The sequence below is a fragment of the Cornus florida genome, unplaced genomic scaffold (genome assembly GCF_030987335.1).
Source record: "Cornus florida cultivar Cherokee Brave unplaced genomic scaffold, ASM3098733v1 CherokeeBrave_3.0.0_Hap2_Chr08, whole genome shotgun sequence".
NCBI lineage: Eukaryota > Viridiplantae > Streptophyta > Magnoliopsida > Cornales > Cornaceae > Cornus > Cornus florida.
In genome coordinates this window covers 37,710,839-37,728,477 of record NW_026775578.1, presented here as the reverse complement: position 1 = coordinate 37,728,477, position 17,639 = coordinate 37,710,839, and positions in this window count along the sequence as shown.

Here is a 17,639-nt window from a genome sequence, read left to right as displayed (position 1 = left end):
TCATCATATTGCCAAAAGAGAGGTCCATAATCCCGGATCTACAATTAATTGTTGCATTTGCGGTGGCAAGGAATGGTCTTCCCAAGATGATTGGGATGTGGTTGGAGGGATTAGCAACCGGTTCGGTATCAAGAACTACCAAATCAACCGGAAAGTAGAATTTATCTACCTTGACAAGAATGTCCTCAACCATGCCCCTAGGTGTTTTAATGGATCTATCGGCCATTTGAAGCACCACCGAGGTTGGCTTCAATTCATTCAACCCTAATTGGACATATACGGAGTAAGGAATCAACTTGACACTTGCACCGAAGTCAAGAAGAGCTCTACGAATTTCATGAGTTCCAATTACACAAGAAATAGTCAAAGCACCGGGATCTTTGAACTTAAGCGGAGTGTTTTGTTGAAGAATGGAACTCACTTGCTCCGTGAGGAACACTTTTTTAAGGCTTGGTCCCTTGCTCTTCCTCTTTTGTGTGCAAAGATCTTTCAAGAATTTTGCATAAGGCGGAATTTGCTTAATGGCATCTAAAAGAGGAAGATTGATGTTGACTTGCTTAAAAACTTCCATCATGTCATGTGTTTTCCCTTCTTGCCTCCCATAAGGCGAAGTTTCTTTTAAAGCATAAGAGAATGGAGCTTTTGGCTCACAAGACTTTGCAATATGAGAGGATGATGGAGAAGATTGAGAATTCTGGTTAGGAACATTTTCATTCAAAGGAGTATGAGTAGAATTAGGAATTGGATAGGTGACAACTTTAGGTTACACCGATTCACTATCTTCCTTTGGTAGTTCAACCCTATTGTCCACTTGCTTTCCACTTCTCAAGGTGGTGATGGCTTGCGCTTGAGCTTGGGAAGAACACCCAGATATAGGGTTTGCTTCCACACAAAATTGGGCTTTTGGATTCCTCTCGGGTTGACTAGGTAATTTCCCAATTTTTCTTTCATTTAAGGCATTAGCTATGGTCCCAATTTGGGATTCAAGCTTTGATATGGATTGAGAGTGGGAATGCAACAAGTTGGTATCCTTCTCTGAGCTACCTAAGGCCATCAAAACCTTGTCTTCAAATGTGGAATTACTAGAAAGTGCTTGAGGATAATGAAAGCCAACTTGGGAATTACACATTTGAGAAGGTGAGAGGTCATTCATCCTTTGATGATGGAAAGAAGAAGAGACGAACCCTTGAGAACCTCTATTTCTTTTATGAGGTGGAATGTATTTTCTTTGAAAATTTTTAGCTTGATAAGGGCTTTCATTCCACAATGGAACATATGCATTTGAATAAGGGTGAGCAAATATAGTATTAACTTGTTCAAAATGTTCATTAATAACATGTCCATGGGGACAATTGAAAATAGTATGCAAAACACTTGAACATGTTATGCAAGGTTCACAAAGATGAGTTGTATGATGAAAAGGAGATGAATTGATAGCCGATTTTTGATTCAACAAGAATTGATCAAGTTTTTGAGAAAGAGTTTTAACCTCAGCTACAATTTCCCTTAAACTTTCAATTTGACACACTGTTACACTTTTCTCCTTTTTATTAAAACCATGATCTAGCCGAGAAGTGTAATGTTTGTGTAAAGAATTTTCACTCATTTTTTCAAAGAGGTGCCAAATGTCATCTTCATGTTTTCCAAAATATGAACCTCCACATGAGGTGTCAATTATGTCCTTTTGCATATCGGATAGGCTTTCATAGAAGTATTGGACAACTTGCCATTTTAAAATACCATGATGCGGACACTTTCTTAACAAGTCATTCAATTGCTCCCTGGCCTCATGCAACAACTCTCCTTCCCTTTGAGAAAATTCTCTAATTGAAGCACACATTACATTGGTCAAACTTACTAGGTAAATTTTTAAAAAAAAACTCATTTTGCATTTGTACCCAAGATGTTATTGAATTTACTCCTAAAGTATTGAACTAATGCTTTACTTTATTTTTAAGCGTGAAAGGGAAGAGAAGTAATTTAAGAACTTCCTCAGGGACATCCATGTACCTCACGGTGGAACATAGTTCAAGAAATTCATTAAGATGCCTATATGGTTCCTCTTCATCCAAGCCATAAAAGAGTAGACACATTTGAATGGTCTCGGGCTTAATTTCATATTGATTAGCCTCAAAATTAGGCAACACAATACAAGTAGGTGCATGGTATGCATGAAGATTATAATAATCATGAATGACCATTGGAGAAATTGGAGCTTAAACTCCGGGGCATCCATGTTGATTAAGAGGTAGGTTTTGCATGAAGCGTGGGTCTAAGCAGCCAAGATTACCCTCTAGATTTTCCATGTGAATGCCTAGAATGTATGATACGATAAGGTCTATTCCCGACTACAAGCAACACATAAATCACAACAAAACAAAGCAAGCACTCCTCCTTCGCAACAAATCAACAATCAACAAACTTCCTCCACATACAATGTTCCCACACTCCCATGCTCAAACAATATGCAAGAAAAGTAAATTGCCTCTGCGCGGGCCGACGATTTAACTAAGGGATTGAGTAAGAAAAAGCTCACAAAGGTTCTATAGCACTTCAACTCCAAATTTATAGCTTAGCCTAGCAATTTTTTAAAAAATTTTAGCATTTTTCCTTTCTTGTTTAGCTCCTTTGCTTGTCTCCTAGCTCAATGCTACTTGTCAAAGATGAACAAACACAATAAGTAATCAAAAGAAAAATAAAAACTAAGTAAAGACATGATCAAAAGAGTACTAATTCCTAATTGATTCCACAAATACGACGTTGCCTGATCCCCGGCAACGGCGCCAAAAATTGTTGTGTGTCGCCGCACCACAAGCTTAAAGAGTGTGCATTAAGGCGAGGGCCAAGTTTTACATTTATAGAAGCCACTACTACCTTCACTAAGAATATAGTTAGGGTGAGTAGGGATCGTCCCAAGGGATTGGAGTCGTACTTGGTTGTGTAATCGCTATTAGGGTTAGTAGGTCGAATGATCAAACAAATGATTGGTTGGTTGATTAAACTAGAGAGCAAATTAAACTAAATAATTGAATGCAACAAAGAGTAAGTAAGAGAGAGAGAGTTCTTAGGGTTTAGAGGTCACTACCAAACAATGTTTTTCTACACCCTTAACAAGTGACTAATTGAGGGAAATGTATGTTGCAATATTGATGTGTGTGTGTGTTTGGTTGATTCAAGTAGCAAGGGTGACCAATTAAGCATACATTGTCTAATCAACATGTGAAAAGCACAATATATCTAGCAATTAAGTATATATTGTCTAAATAGCATGCGAAAAGTACAATATATCTAGTAAGTCATTAATCTTTTTATTAAGCTCATAAGCCAAACACACCACAAGGTTAGAGACATATGCTTCTTGCATTCAAAAGTATGGAACATCAAACAACAAGCATGGATTGTCCTCCCATCTAACAACTATGCTACCCCTACACTACAAATAAGCTAAAGGCATGAAATTAAACTAATTAAGCTAAAGGAGAGGCACAATCCATCAAGAAATGAGCATGGATCATCTAAAAAATCACAAGAGCATTCTTTTAAGCACAATGTTTTGACAATCTCAGATTTATAGTATCAATACACATAGACATGCATCAATAATACAAGAAATAGGGACAAACACAGGAACATCTATTCTAGCATACATAGACATATGGATAGAATGAAATGATCAATTGGAAGCATTAAACCACATAAATCATTGAATAAACAAGATCTATATATATATATAAGTGTCAAAACATGTATTACAACACTAATCCCTCAATAATACACAAAATCAAGATGTAGAAAGCATGTTTGGGGCTAACTCTAGCCCCAAGAGGATGTCTAGCCACTAATGGTAGTGCTCCTCCAACCCTCAAGGGCTAACTCCATGGAAGAAATCTGCTCCTTGTTGATGAAGAACTCCCCCCTTTGTGTCTCTGGCCTCCTCCTCCTCTAAGCTTGCTCTCCAAGAGAAGATATGATATGATATTGGCTCCCCTTTGTAAAAAGCAATCTTTATCCTTACATAGGTAGGTCAAATGACACCCAAAAATGAGCTGGGGTCATGCACACAATATTCCCCAATGATTGGATAATGGACAACTTTCAATGAGCTGGAAATTTAACTTTTTCGCACTGGAGGAAGTTCGATCGATCGAACTTGGCTGAAATCCATCGAACTTAGGCTGGATCGATCTCCATTGGTGGCGCTTTTTGGATAAAGACAAATCTGAGATATTTTGAAGATATTTTTGGGAAAAGGACAAAAGTGGTTGGTAGGGTGATACAAGTAGATAAGATCAATCATTTGGATAAGGACAAAGCAGTTCGATCGATCGAAGAATGATGTTGGATCAATCGAACTTTTGAGATCTCTGAAAATGTCATCATGGCTCTGATCCATCTTAAAGTGCTGAGATTGATCATGATGGATCGATCGAACTTTGATCTGAGATCGATCGAAGATGTTGATTTCCACCTTTTTCTTCCTTTTACTTCCACTTGGCTCCTTTCTTTGATTCATCTCAGAATTGCTTCAATTAAGCTCTTATTTGGCTGAGTTAGCTTATTTTCGGGATAAGTGCCTGAAAATGAAAATAATTTTCTAGTATGTTTATTGGAGAATGAGCCACAAATCTTTTTTGGTCCTAATTTTCTAGTATGTTTGTAGGCTAGAACGTCTACATCTTTTGGTCCTAATTTTCTAGTATGTTTATTGGAGAATGAGCCACAAATCTTTTTTTCTTAAATTAATTATGTGATATAATTAATCATGTGATATAATATGAAACTATATTGTTATGCAAATTCAATATTATTTTTACAAAATTTTATTATTTGAAATTATAATATTGAGATATGTGGTTGAATTACTTAGTGTGCGTAGTAATTTAATTTTACAATATAGCTTATTTAATATGTGATATTATTAATTTTGTATGAGTTCATGACTGGTTTGTGTATTTAATACAACAGACAAAAATTGATTAGTCTAAGTATGTCAATTCTTCCAATAGTCAAGGGAGAAAGATCTATACTAGTGTCTAAGACACGTATAGCTGTGAATGTGCTAAATAAGAAAAGATTTTTCGATAACTCTAAAGAGTTTAATGTTATGGATACACTAAGCTAGTACACTGAGACAAGCTAAATCAAACTAGTTAACTCTAATGTACAATTTAGCTAAAAGCTAAAATGTTACTGAGTTGCAAACAAGGTAGCTTAGCTATAAACTAAAATGATTAATGAGGTGCACAGAACCTAAGAGGAAGATGGAAAATCTGTTAGTTGGTTCTAGCTCTCAACTTGATAGTAAAAAACACGAGGGTGATGAGTAGCTATTTTAGTCATAAGCTATTTGAGCTATTCATCATATCTGCTCATGTAGGAGGGAATAATACTACTTATAAAGTAGTAGTTTTTGAAGAATATTCTTTAAAACAAATTACTCTACTACCAAGGTAGACTACTTAGATAAGTATGTACTAAAACTATGAACTACTAGAATTGATAGCTAAACAAACTTAACTTCAAGCTAGCGGTAATAGCTAAAAAGTGGGTGCTCATCATAACCTAGTAGTGAAATATGAGAAGAGTGTACTTAATCTAAGCTAGTAATAATAGTTAAGAACTCACTTTTGACTAGTAATGATAGCTAAGAAGTGAGTGCTCACTCTGTGGTGATTGTATCCAAAGTTTAAATAATAAGATAATTATTTGCTTAAATGATTGAGTTATGTGATGTGTGACACATGAAAGGTTATAACATGTTAATATGACTGACTTAACATGAACCTAAACATGAATAACTCAATTTACAAATATAAAAGAAGTAAAAGCAAATATTAATTAGAACCCATTGTAATTAATATCTTTAGCATTAATTCACGGTAATGTCGGTGAATTATTATAAGAATATGCTAAAGATAAAGTGAGTACATATGCACTAGAGACTATTATATATGCTTGTTGAGAAGCGAATATGGAACCTTGAAAAGGTAGATGAGGTGAAGTATTTAATATATGGTACTTTCATAGTTGAAAAATCATAATAAATACATTAGAGATAAAATTTCAGGATTATCCCAAAGTTGTGGGGAGATATTATCCATAGATGAAATTTGTTACGAGTCACTCATCTTAACAGAAATACTTATAAATGTGGGGGGTTCCAAGTCCTAAGAGCTTTAGGATAGAACCAAAAATCATTTATATTATTATAACAATAGTACGTGCATATTATTTTCTACGAGGAAAATATTATGGAACAACTAGAAGAGTTCTTTTTTCAGTTGAAGTGCTGAGTTATTTGTTTCAGTTGAAAAGTCAAGTGTGTAAGCTTATAAGTCCTTGAATGGATTAAAGCTACTACCGAGACAATGACATAAATGTGATGCGTAAGTCATTGTATACCTTAAAATATAAATGATATACTGATTGGTATATTTGATATGAAAGATTTAACATCTGATAATATAGTATATTCTCAATAGAGTGAGATTGAGATAATACTAGTTATGATAACAAAAGCCTAGCTAACTTTTGTAAATGTAAATCTCAAATATATATACTAACCAAAGTATATCATTGGTTGAGATTGCAAGGCAACTTAATAACTGTGTTTAATTGCACATTTTCAATCCAGGATCGGATCACTAAAAAACAATAAATTGGGTAGTTGAGATACACCCTAAATCCAATATTGCATAGATCGAGGTATCTAACTAAATTGGAGGTGTAACAGTGATGCAATCTGGATATGGGATATTAAAGACTTCAAATCCAATAGTGGATATGTCTTTTATATTAAAGGTGTAGTTCTATGTTCTTAATATAACTCAAAGTTAGAAACTTTGAATAAATCAAATAGGGAAGTCAATAGACTTCACTTAGAGGAAAATTCAAAGTAAGTCTACACCTGTGCCACTAAAGAAAATGATATTGCTAACAATAAGCAATTTTAAGGCACAAAGTATACAGTTGCTCTCACCTGGAGAAATCTCTGCAGAGTGTAATATTTCTAAACACAACCTTGTGGCCACATATAAAATTAAAGGTTGTACTAGAGAGCAATTGTACAGTTCATCGAGGGGAATGGGGTTTAAAGCCGAAAGCTAACGAGTCACCTTAATGGAAACCCAACCTAGCTGATTGGAGATCCCAAGATCTAGGTTCAAAGGGACAACAGAATTTCTGAGTAACTCACCAGAAGCACTGGGAAGATATAAATCTTCTACCCATTTCTATGATGAGACAGTGCTGCCTACAGCGATGATCAGGATAAGCTACGCTTTTAATGACTCTTATACCTTGAAAATTCAAGTGGGGTTTGGTAGGATACTCTTAATAAGAAGTCACCTATATGAGTGTGAAGTAAGGCCGCTTCTATGAGAACTATAAAGGCTAAGTTTTCTAGAGCACTCATTGAATACCAGGACTTGTTCAGGGCCAAAATGAACACAACAATGAGAACCAACTTTGTGAGGAAAGCTACTGTGTGTTTGTTATTGTCTTGGTTTACACAAACAGCTGAACAGTTCAAGACATCGCATTCACTGGTTAGCCAGTAAATCCGATAGCAATACACTAGGGAAGGTTCAAAGCCAAAAGCCACCTATCCTGATGCAGTAACTTTTCGATTATACTCTCTCTAGTGTCTGCATGATCATCTTTTGCATTTTACATAAATTTCCATTCATGTAGGGGATTGTTGGAAACGGGGGCATTAAAAACATAAACTTTGGATGAGATTTGAAATAGATTCCGCTACTAATTTTTTACGGATCTCTAGACAAGCACGTTTCTCTCCGCAAGGAGATGAACGTGGTATATTTACTTTCTGAAATCCGTTTCTGGATGAATGAGAAATTAGCTCCAAAGTGTAGTGTTTTGATAAGCCTAAATAGGTATGCAAAATGTGGGAAGTGTTTGTCCCACATGAAAAAAATGTTGAAACAAATTGAAATTTAAATAAGCTAAGTTTAGGATTTGGGCTTGGGCTTGGGCCTAATTGTAAAGTCCAGATTATTCTTTTTTGGAATTTTAGATTGGGCCTAATTTTGGGCTGGGCTTATTTAAATGGGTTTTACAAATGAGTAGGTTTTTTTGGGTGGTTGGTTTTTTGAATTAAAAAAACTACTTTTTAGTTTTTCTAAAAGGTTACACCTTTTAAATTAAAAAAACCATATTTTAGTTTTTCTAAAGGGTTACACCTTTTAAATTAAAAAACCACTTTTTAGTTTTTTCAAAAGGTTACACCTTTTTTCGAACCATCATGACCCATGGTTGCACCCATTCGAAAAGACACATTGCAACCTATTGGAATGGATGTGTCTATTGGTGAACAGACACCATGTGAACCATTACAACCTATTGGAATGGATGTGTCTATTGGTGAACAGACACCATGTGAACCATTGCAACCTATTGGAATGGATGTGTCTAGTGGTGAATAGACACCATGTGAACCATTGCAACCTATTGTAATGGTTGTGTCCAATGATGAAGAGACGCACCCAATCAGAAAAGGCATTTCTGTTTCTATAAATACCCCCCTTTGGATCATTTGCAAGTTATTCATTTTCATTTTCTTCTATCTCCCTCTCTAGATTAGAACCCAACCCAAGTGGGTTCAAACCTTAGGTTAAGTGGTTCGAGCCACTTCGATCCTAATCCAATTTCATCGAGCTATATTAAGATGGGTCCGAACCATTTGGTTCGGATTACACCCAATTCAGCATTTATATAGTATATAGATGCATTTTTGAGTCAGAGAGAGTATTACACGGAAGAGGTTCGCCGTATCCACGAGTTTGTAGTGCTGCTACTGGTGTATGTAGACCGTTGTATCCTGAGAGATAGACGCCATTGAGTCCGTTAGCACCATAGCGGGGCGAATCTGTCTTAAGGACATAGTATCCAATACTAGCCTCGGTCCAGGTTCATTCCTTGCATATTATTATTATTTTATTGCTTTATTTTGTATATTTAATTAAATATAGAGTTGCATATTTAATTAATGATTTATTAGCATATTGTTAATTATCTCATGACATATTAGTATAAAGGTTGTTATATCTTAAAAGTCACATTAAGCATATATTTTACCAACAGTTTTTTGATCCGAAATTTTTTTTGAGGAGGTTGCCAGCGAAGAAGTTGGGGGGAGTCCATCTCGTGTGCGAGAAAGATGTGAAAAAATGGAAGGATGGGTGTGGGAATTTGGAGATCATTGACGGGTCTGATGAAGCCAAAAATAATACACTTAAGAGAAAGCGCGACGACTATGACGATATATGAAGCACAGGGCAATGGAAGTCTCCTCTGATGATGATAGCCCACTCACTAAGAGAGTATGTATTTTCTGGTGAAATCTCTTTAAAATTATCACATTTTGAGTGTCCCATTGTAACTTTTCTCTTGGTAGAATAAACTTTGGCCAGATATCATATATTCGTTGTTAAACCTAATTTTACTTCACATTTTGAGATACAAATTATCACCACTTTGGAATGTTGATTTTCACATTCATGTTTCGGTTAATGTTGTTTATAGTTCGTTGCTAAATATATCTTCAAATAATTATTTGGAAAGTTATTTATATATTGTGAACTTCTTATACATGCACCTTACCTTTCCCACATTCTGTATTTTATTTTCACCAACTGTGGAAAGTTTACTACTTTAAACTGACACAAGTAACAATAATAAGATAAAGAAGATTAATTGTAACAATTTCCACCAAAGGCAATCATAGACAACTTTATCATTCATGTACAAAATCTTACACATGTAAGACTATTTTTACACTAATGGATTAGTGTCACAGGATCTGTTTCACATGGAATATGGATGAGGTGAAGATATTTAATTAGAGCCGGTCTTGAGATTGAAAAAATTTTGAAAGGCCCTAGGCGGACTTTAAATGTGAGGCGTTCTATACATAAGTTTCACACGCACATATTTTTTATTTTATAAAAGTGCGATTTTTTTTTTTTTTTATAAGAATAAAAGTGCGAAATTTTCATTAAAGTAAATGTGACTGTCTTACATTTTGAGCTGTAAAATTATTAATTAAAGTGCTCAAATCAACTTTCTCCAACACATTTTTTTCAATAGACAAGATAGCCAATCCATTTAGAAATCTAAATAACATAAAACACAATCAATATAAAACTTAACTTTATAAAAAAATGCTTTGTTGAAAGAAGATATAGATTACCTCAATCTCAATGGCTCAATATGCAATAATATGATTTACAGAAAATCAAAAATACCAACTAAATGTCTAAACGATATGTCTTCAAGTGAAAGATTGTTGAAAGATTGCTGGATTTGAATTCCAATATTATAACAAATTCATTTGTCAAACAATAATTGCACAAGAACAATTGAGATATTAGGCAATGTCGGCTTTCACACTAAAAAGCTTTAAAAAAACGAAGAAAAAGACAATAGTTATTCTTAGTGTTCCCGCACCATCTCTCCCCAATAATAGATCCTGTCTTTCTGAGTTTATTTGGCATGGGATTTTGTATTTCTGGTGAAAAATCTTAGTACCCATTTATAAGATTAAACCAGGGATATAATTTTATATAATATATTTATGTATGGTTGTCTTTGGAGTGAGTGTTCTGTTCACTCTGTAGGCAACTGACAATTATTATTTATTAGTGGGGCATAGTACCTTTCGTCCGAGTGATGGTCTAGCAGCACTTTTCTTTCCCCTCCTCTTGGTTTCTAGACAATTATTATTTTTTAGCCCATCATTGGGGCCCTTTGCTTCTATTATAAAATTTTTTTTTGGGTGGCTCAACATTCATGGATCTATAAATTTTGATTTGTTATATTTAGTTATAATTTTTTTTTTTTTTTTTTTTGTGGCCCATCATACATGACCTATAAATTTGAAGGCCCCTTATATTCTGAGGCCCAAGGCGACCGCCTTGGGCCAGGGCCGGCCCTGTATTTAATGTGTTTTATGCATCGGGAATCAGGCTATCATAATTGTTTAGGCGGTCGCCTTGGGCCAAGGCCGGCCCTGTATTTAATGTGTTTTATGCATTGGGTATCGGGCTATCATAATTGTTTATATTCGTCCCCATACATGTATGACACAAACGATTGTGATGTACACAATACATTGAACGCATTGAATATCTTTTTAGTTTGTGATGTACCCATTGGACACATTGAATATCTTCTTAGTAGTGGTGATAGAGGAGACTCTTAAACTTAAAAAGGACAGATATGTCTTGTCAAGCCAAGCACCTGGCTTGGGAAGAGCAATCGCCATCTAGGTCCCTTCATTGTTTACTTCATGTCCATGGAGTGGCATGGTCAATAAGTAAACCAATACGGTATAAGTTTCTCTATGATTTTTGAAATTGATAGACTTTGTGAACAGTATTTAAAAATAGTTATAAATTAGGCTCATTCCCACATTTAGATTTGTTATATTTTATTTTTAAAAAATATAAAAAATCTAACTCTTGTACACGTATATATTTATTTATTTTAAACTTTGGCAAAAAAACCCGTATTTCTACATTAATTGCTCTTACAAGGATTTGAACCATTAATCTTTTTATTTTAGAAGATGAGAAAATACTACTTAATTACAAACATATGGTAATTCTTATAGCTCTTCATTATATTTTGTATTCTAAAAATTTTGAAAAAAAAAAATTCACTTTCAGAAAAAGGATATTGACTTTTTAAAAATGATACTAGGTCCTTCGTTGTTCACTTCATGTCCATAGTCAATATTCAGTAACTTCATGTTGACATATAATTTGATTTATAGATAGATCCTTTCATACATAATTGCTGACATATATAAAATATTTTCCCTTTTACTATTTTTAATCGGATGAATTCATTTTGAGAATGCAATGTCATTACTTCAATAGTATACTTCAAAGCAGTGAGAGTTGAGATTTGTAACTAATAATATTATATCCTCTCATGAAAAAATGATTTAGAGTCTAACAGTAAGACAAACGTGAAAAAAACCACCGATCTGATCTTATAATGGTTTGTATACCACCTCTATAATGCTTGGTCTATATGGTAAATGAATTTACACTTTCAAAGATGGCGAAGAACTCAGGACAGGAGAAGAAATTTCACCCACACACTCAAAAGCAATTGAAGAACCAAGGTTTGCTGTAATTGTTTTCTCGAAGAACTATGCTTCTTCTAGGTGGTGTTTGGATGAACTCCTGATGATCCATGAATGCAAGAAGATGGGACAAACAGGGAGCTTTGAAGAAGCCTTTGTGAATATTTAGCCTTCTATTGTTTTATTGAATCTCATTATGCAGTATGAATTTAAACATGAAAAATAGAAACTAGTGGTGAACAAAATTGGGTAAGTAATTTTAACCAAAAAAAAAAAAAACATTGGGTAAATAACTTTTTCTTTGTTATTATAATTCTAACACCAACATTGTCACCGCGTCCCCAAGTGTGAGGGACTTGGGGACTTTATGGCCAGGTGACCTTTATTAGTTTTTTGCGCTAGATAACGTACATGATTTTCAAAATGCATCTACACGTGTCAGACATCTCCCTTTATAAGTGTGAAGAACTTATCTCCCTCGGCGATGTGAAAAGTGTTGGGATTATGTGCTCTAAAAGTCAATTATTTGCTTTTAATATTTGACATTTAGTTAATAAAAATGGTTTATTAAATTAGATATTTATGCATTGGGCTTTACACAGATTTGTACGAGAAGTATTACAGTCTTCAAGTTGCATTATAGGTGACTTAAGTATGTAAATGAGATTTACACACATGAGATTTGAGCTCTTCGGTTTCTTGCACCTCGGCATTGTTCACAGTCAGTGATAAAAGTTCATTATTTTGGTGTACTTCTTATCTACTAAATTCATTAGGCTCTAAATTATGAGAGGTTTAGTGAACTTGAGTTTCAGTACTAGTAACTTTGACGTACCAATGTGTGAGAGCTTTTAAGATCAATACATGAGAACACAAATGCTCAACATGGAATCCACATTCTATAAGAGCTAGAATATCTCCTTGATGCAATTTAATAAGTTTGATCACTGGAACTTGGCCAGGGCATTTTAGTAAAATGTTTACTAAATTATTTTTCTATTATTTATTTAGAAAAATATTTATTTTGTAAAATTAAAAATAAAATAATTTCATTAAGTGATGATAAGAATTAAATTGGTTACTCAAGGAATATAAGAAATAAGTATGCCTTAGGTGGGACATTATTTATTTTCCTTGGGGCTACTTATGGATATTCGGTAATGAAGGGGCTTATATGTAATTATTTAGTAGGACAGGGGCTTGTCGTAATTTCTAAATCCTAGAGTGCAGTTACAATATTATTGTAGTATTTATTATAATTAATTAGATAGAGTTATCTCTATCAAATTGGAATTAGGATAAGGAAGCCTTTTTTTTTTTTTTTTCCTAGCTGGGTACTCACACACACATACCTCCACGGAGGCTCGAACCCCTGACCTCTCTTTGAGAAGTAGGGGCTTGGTACCATTAGGCCACTGGCATGTTGGTAAGGAAGCCCTTTTGGATCCTTATCTCTCGCCCCATACCTTTTAATCGACTCCCTCAGGTCATTTATTCTGTAACATGTTACATTGCAATATAGAAAATATATTACACACAATACACAATACAGAGCGTGAGAGAGAAGGTTAAGGTTCCACAAACCTACCGTTGGGGTCATAGAGGTGATGGTTTACTAGTGTTCAAGGCAAAAGAAGAAATAAGTCCAGTTCACTGTTATTCTCAGAGTGTTGACGATTAATTAATCGCCAAAAAGGTATGAGATCTTTTTCAATAGTTATTGATTTGGTGAAATATCATGTGGTCACGATCCAGAAAATTTTGTAATCAATTATGTTTTTCCTTCAAAAAGTCACCCCAACGTTCCTTCAAACTTTATTTTGAGTTATATGCTCCAATCATGGCGGAAGTAGTGAATAATTGAGGTTAGGTTTAAGCTCAGCCCAAGGTATGAAACGTGGATGTTATCCAATCTCCACTCACCAACATACATTCATATCTTTGCACTCCAATAGTTGGAGTATTTAAAATTTGAGAATTTTCTACTTAAGATTTTTCTGTAAATAATTAATTTCAAGAATTAAAGGTAAATTTATGCAAACTTATTAGAGAATATGTCATCAAATTAACATATATTTTTTTAAAAAAAATTTTGAATAAGAAAATTAGATTAAGAGTAATTAAATATGAAAATGTATTATAGTAATTTTATAAGACTTCCGAGCTTAGCTTTGGAGTTGGGTTCATAGTCATCACGGTTTTAAAACGCGTTGTGTCATAGAAAAGTGTTGAACTTTACATATAGCACTTCACTCCCAGGCGATGTGGGATCATGATACCCTATAGGATGCCAGTGTGATAGCTCGTCCAGTGTTTCGCCTGCCGCTCCCCCCCCCCCCCTCCCCCAACACACACATACACATCATACTTGCCCACAGAAGTCACAATCACCCCCATGGGGGCAACGTCCTCCCGATCGAGACATAATATTGTTCATTTTTGATTCCCTAGACCAGAGACTTCCCAGGAAGTCACTCATCCCGGTACTACTCAAGAGTAAGCATGCTTAACTTTGGAGTTCTGATGGGTTCACAACCATCACGGTTTTAAAATGCGTTATGTCATAAAATGGTGTTAAACCATACATATAATACTTCACCCCGGTGGTGTGGGATCGTAACACCTTGTAACTTGCCAATGTGGTAGCTCGTCCAGTGCCTCGCACCTGCCCACATCACACCCGGCCACAAAAGTCCTCACATCAAGAAGTATTGTGCACAAAATATACTTAAAGGGGTTATCAAAAAATTCAGACCAGGTTGGTTTTTATTATTATTATTATTATTATTATTATTTTTGTCCTACACTTTACACTATATCAATGGGAATCACCATACTTTACTTTTGCAGCTTGGAACCAACAACAAGAAAATTGAAATAATGTAAACAAGGGCCAAGTGCAGAAAACAATTTTAATGTATAGTTTGCGTAACATTTTCACCTCCTATTTGAAAAAGTGTGCTAAAAGCCCCATTATTCTTCTAAAATTGTGCAAAACACCCCTTAATCAGAAATTTGACATAAAGTAATGTTGTAATACCCGTTTTACCCTTATACTCTTTCAAAAATGTCCAAAGGGGTGTGTATGCTAATAATATCATAGTATATGGGTGTTATGTGCACATTAACTATATTTAACCCACTTTTAAAGATTTTCTCTCACCTACTTTTCGAAAAAAAAAGTTCTTTTTATATATTTCTTTTAAAAAAAAATTTACTGTCACAATTGTCAAATTAATGTATAAGTATATCATATGGAATGAAAACTTCAGTTCCTTTTATAATTATAAAAAATAAAAAAAAAATAAAAAATTATTCCCAATGAAATTTTAATATAGTTATTAGTTTCATTAAATATATAATTAAAAAATTAAATTAAAGATACTTATTCATTATATATAAACAATATACATTTAATTTTTTAAACTTTAGAATTTGCAATAGATATAAATAATTCTTTACATAACAACAAATGGCTATTCAATCTTTATTGGGAAAGAAAATAAATAAATGGGTGTTCAATCACCTACCGTCATCATATACTATTCAAATCACGATAATATTACGTTCATAATTAAATCTAACCATTAAGATCAAAAGATTAAAAAAATATATATATAGTTTATAATGTGCAAAAAACACCCCTATAATATGCTTATAGTGCGTATCACACCCCACATGCACTAAATGACCATTTTCATCATTTCATAAAATGATGTATTTTAAAATAATATGTAAAATATGTATATAAGGGTAATTTAGTCAAACTATAACTTAAATGTATTAAGAGGGACCTACTTGCACCAAATTGAAACTTTAGGGGTATTTTTTGTACATGAGGGGTGTGATACACATTGTAAGTATTTTATGCACATAAGAGATGTGATACGCACTATAAACATTTTATAGGGGTGTTTTCTACAGTTGACCCTTCTAAATAACCGTGAAATGACTTCGAATTTGAGAGTTAGAATTTATTTATTTATTTAAATATTTTTTTTTCAAATAGTAGTAACTCTAATAATTTAGTCAACAAAAATTTGCAACTTCTAATGGGTGAGTCCTTAAATTGGTTAGCTCAACTAATTTTAAAGAATTTTCACGAATTTCAATAATACATTACACAAATATAGATAAAACTTTCAACGAGATGATTTTTTCTCAACAAGTTTCAATAATATGATTTTGGTTTACATTTAATAGCGAGAGTTATCTGATACATTTGATGATGACGAGAAATATTACATGGTCCTGAGACTAATGGTCTTAGCTAATCACAATTTGACTCCAAAGCAAAAGGCTAAATAAAATTTATACATTTCTAAAACATGCCAATTATTTTTTTTTTTAAGAAAGGCACAATCTGTTCAAGAGATATGACTCAAAGTACATTTTTGAAATTGCGAAAATAAGGACAATTTTTTAATTTGAAAACTGAAATACCTAAAATGCTCTTAAGATAAATAAAAATAATAATTAAAAATTAAATAATAAATAATAAATAATAAATTTTATTTTTGTTTTTGTTATTATTAATTTGTTTGTTTTTTTATTATTTATTTTTTCCCAATTTTTTATTTGTTAAAAAAAAAAAAAATACCTAAAATTTTCTTAAGAGTATTTTAAATTTTTTTTAAAAGAATGGTCAAAATTGTTGACCAAGGGCGATTCGCTACGAAGTTTAAAAATACAAAAAGTTACACGCACTTTTTTAAAATTAGAGGAATTTTTTTATATAAAAAGGATTTTTTTGCAATTTGGTTAGTTTTATAGTATTTCGTGTATGTTGTCAGTTTTTGCGAGGACAAGATTGGAGTCAACTCAGTGGTACTATTTTATTTGTTATATTAATAATAATTAGTAAATAAGAAAATAAGATAAGATAGGTACTAGGTAGTCCTATCTATTCTCCAATTATTTGTATATTTATATTTGTTTTAAAATGCAAATCACCATCAACCTTGACCGGGCAATGTGAACCAAATGTTGAGATCCACACTATTGCATTACAACTTACAAGTGAGTAATTTTCGGTCATAACAGAAAAAGGAACTTTTTTTGTTATAAAGTTGTCACCTTCGTCGGTCCGAAGAATGCTAGGGCATTAATCCTTACAGAATGTTTGTGCCTTTTTGTTTGCTAAGAACTTCCCTAGATACGTGGGTATCGGTAATAACATTAAATCACATCCAATAACCAGAAAAAATTAAATAAATAAAAGTCATAATATCAAAAGTTATGTAATCTAGTGGTATCTGCTCCAACTTCCAAAGCGAATAGTAACATATGAGTATGTGAATTTCTTATCAATGAGATATTACTCAATAACCTGGTAGATAGAACATTTATGTTCTCGAATAGATGTGCTAGTTTCCAAGTTCCCTCTCCCCTAATTTGTAACAATTAAAAACAAAAGAAAAAAAAAAACCACCCCTAATCGGGCTCACTAAGCCCACTATCAACGCCCTAGGACATTGCAAGAAACTAAACACATGCTCTGTCACGATTGCTCAAGGACGAAAAAATC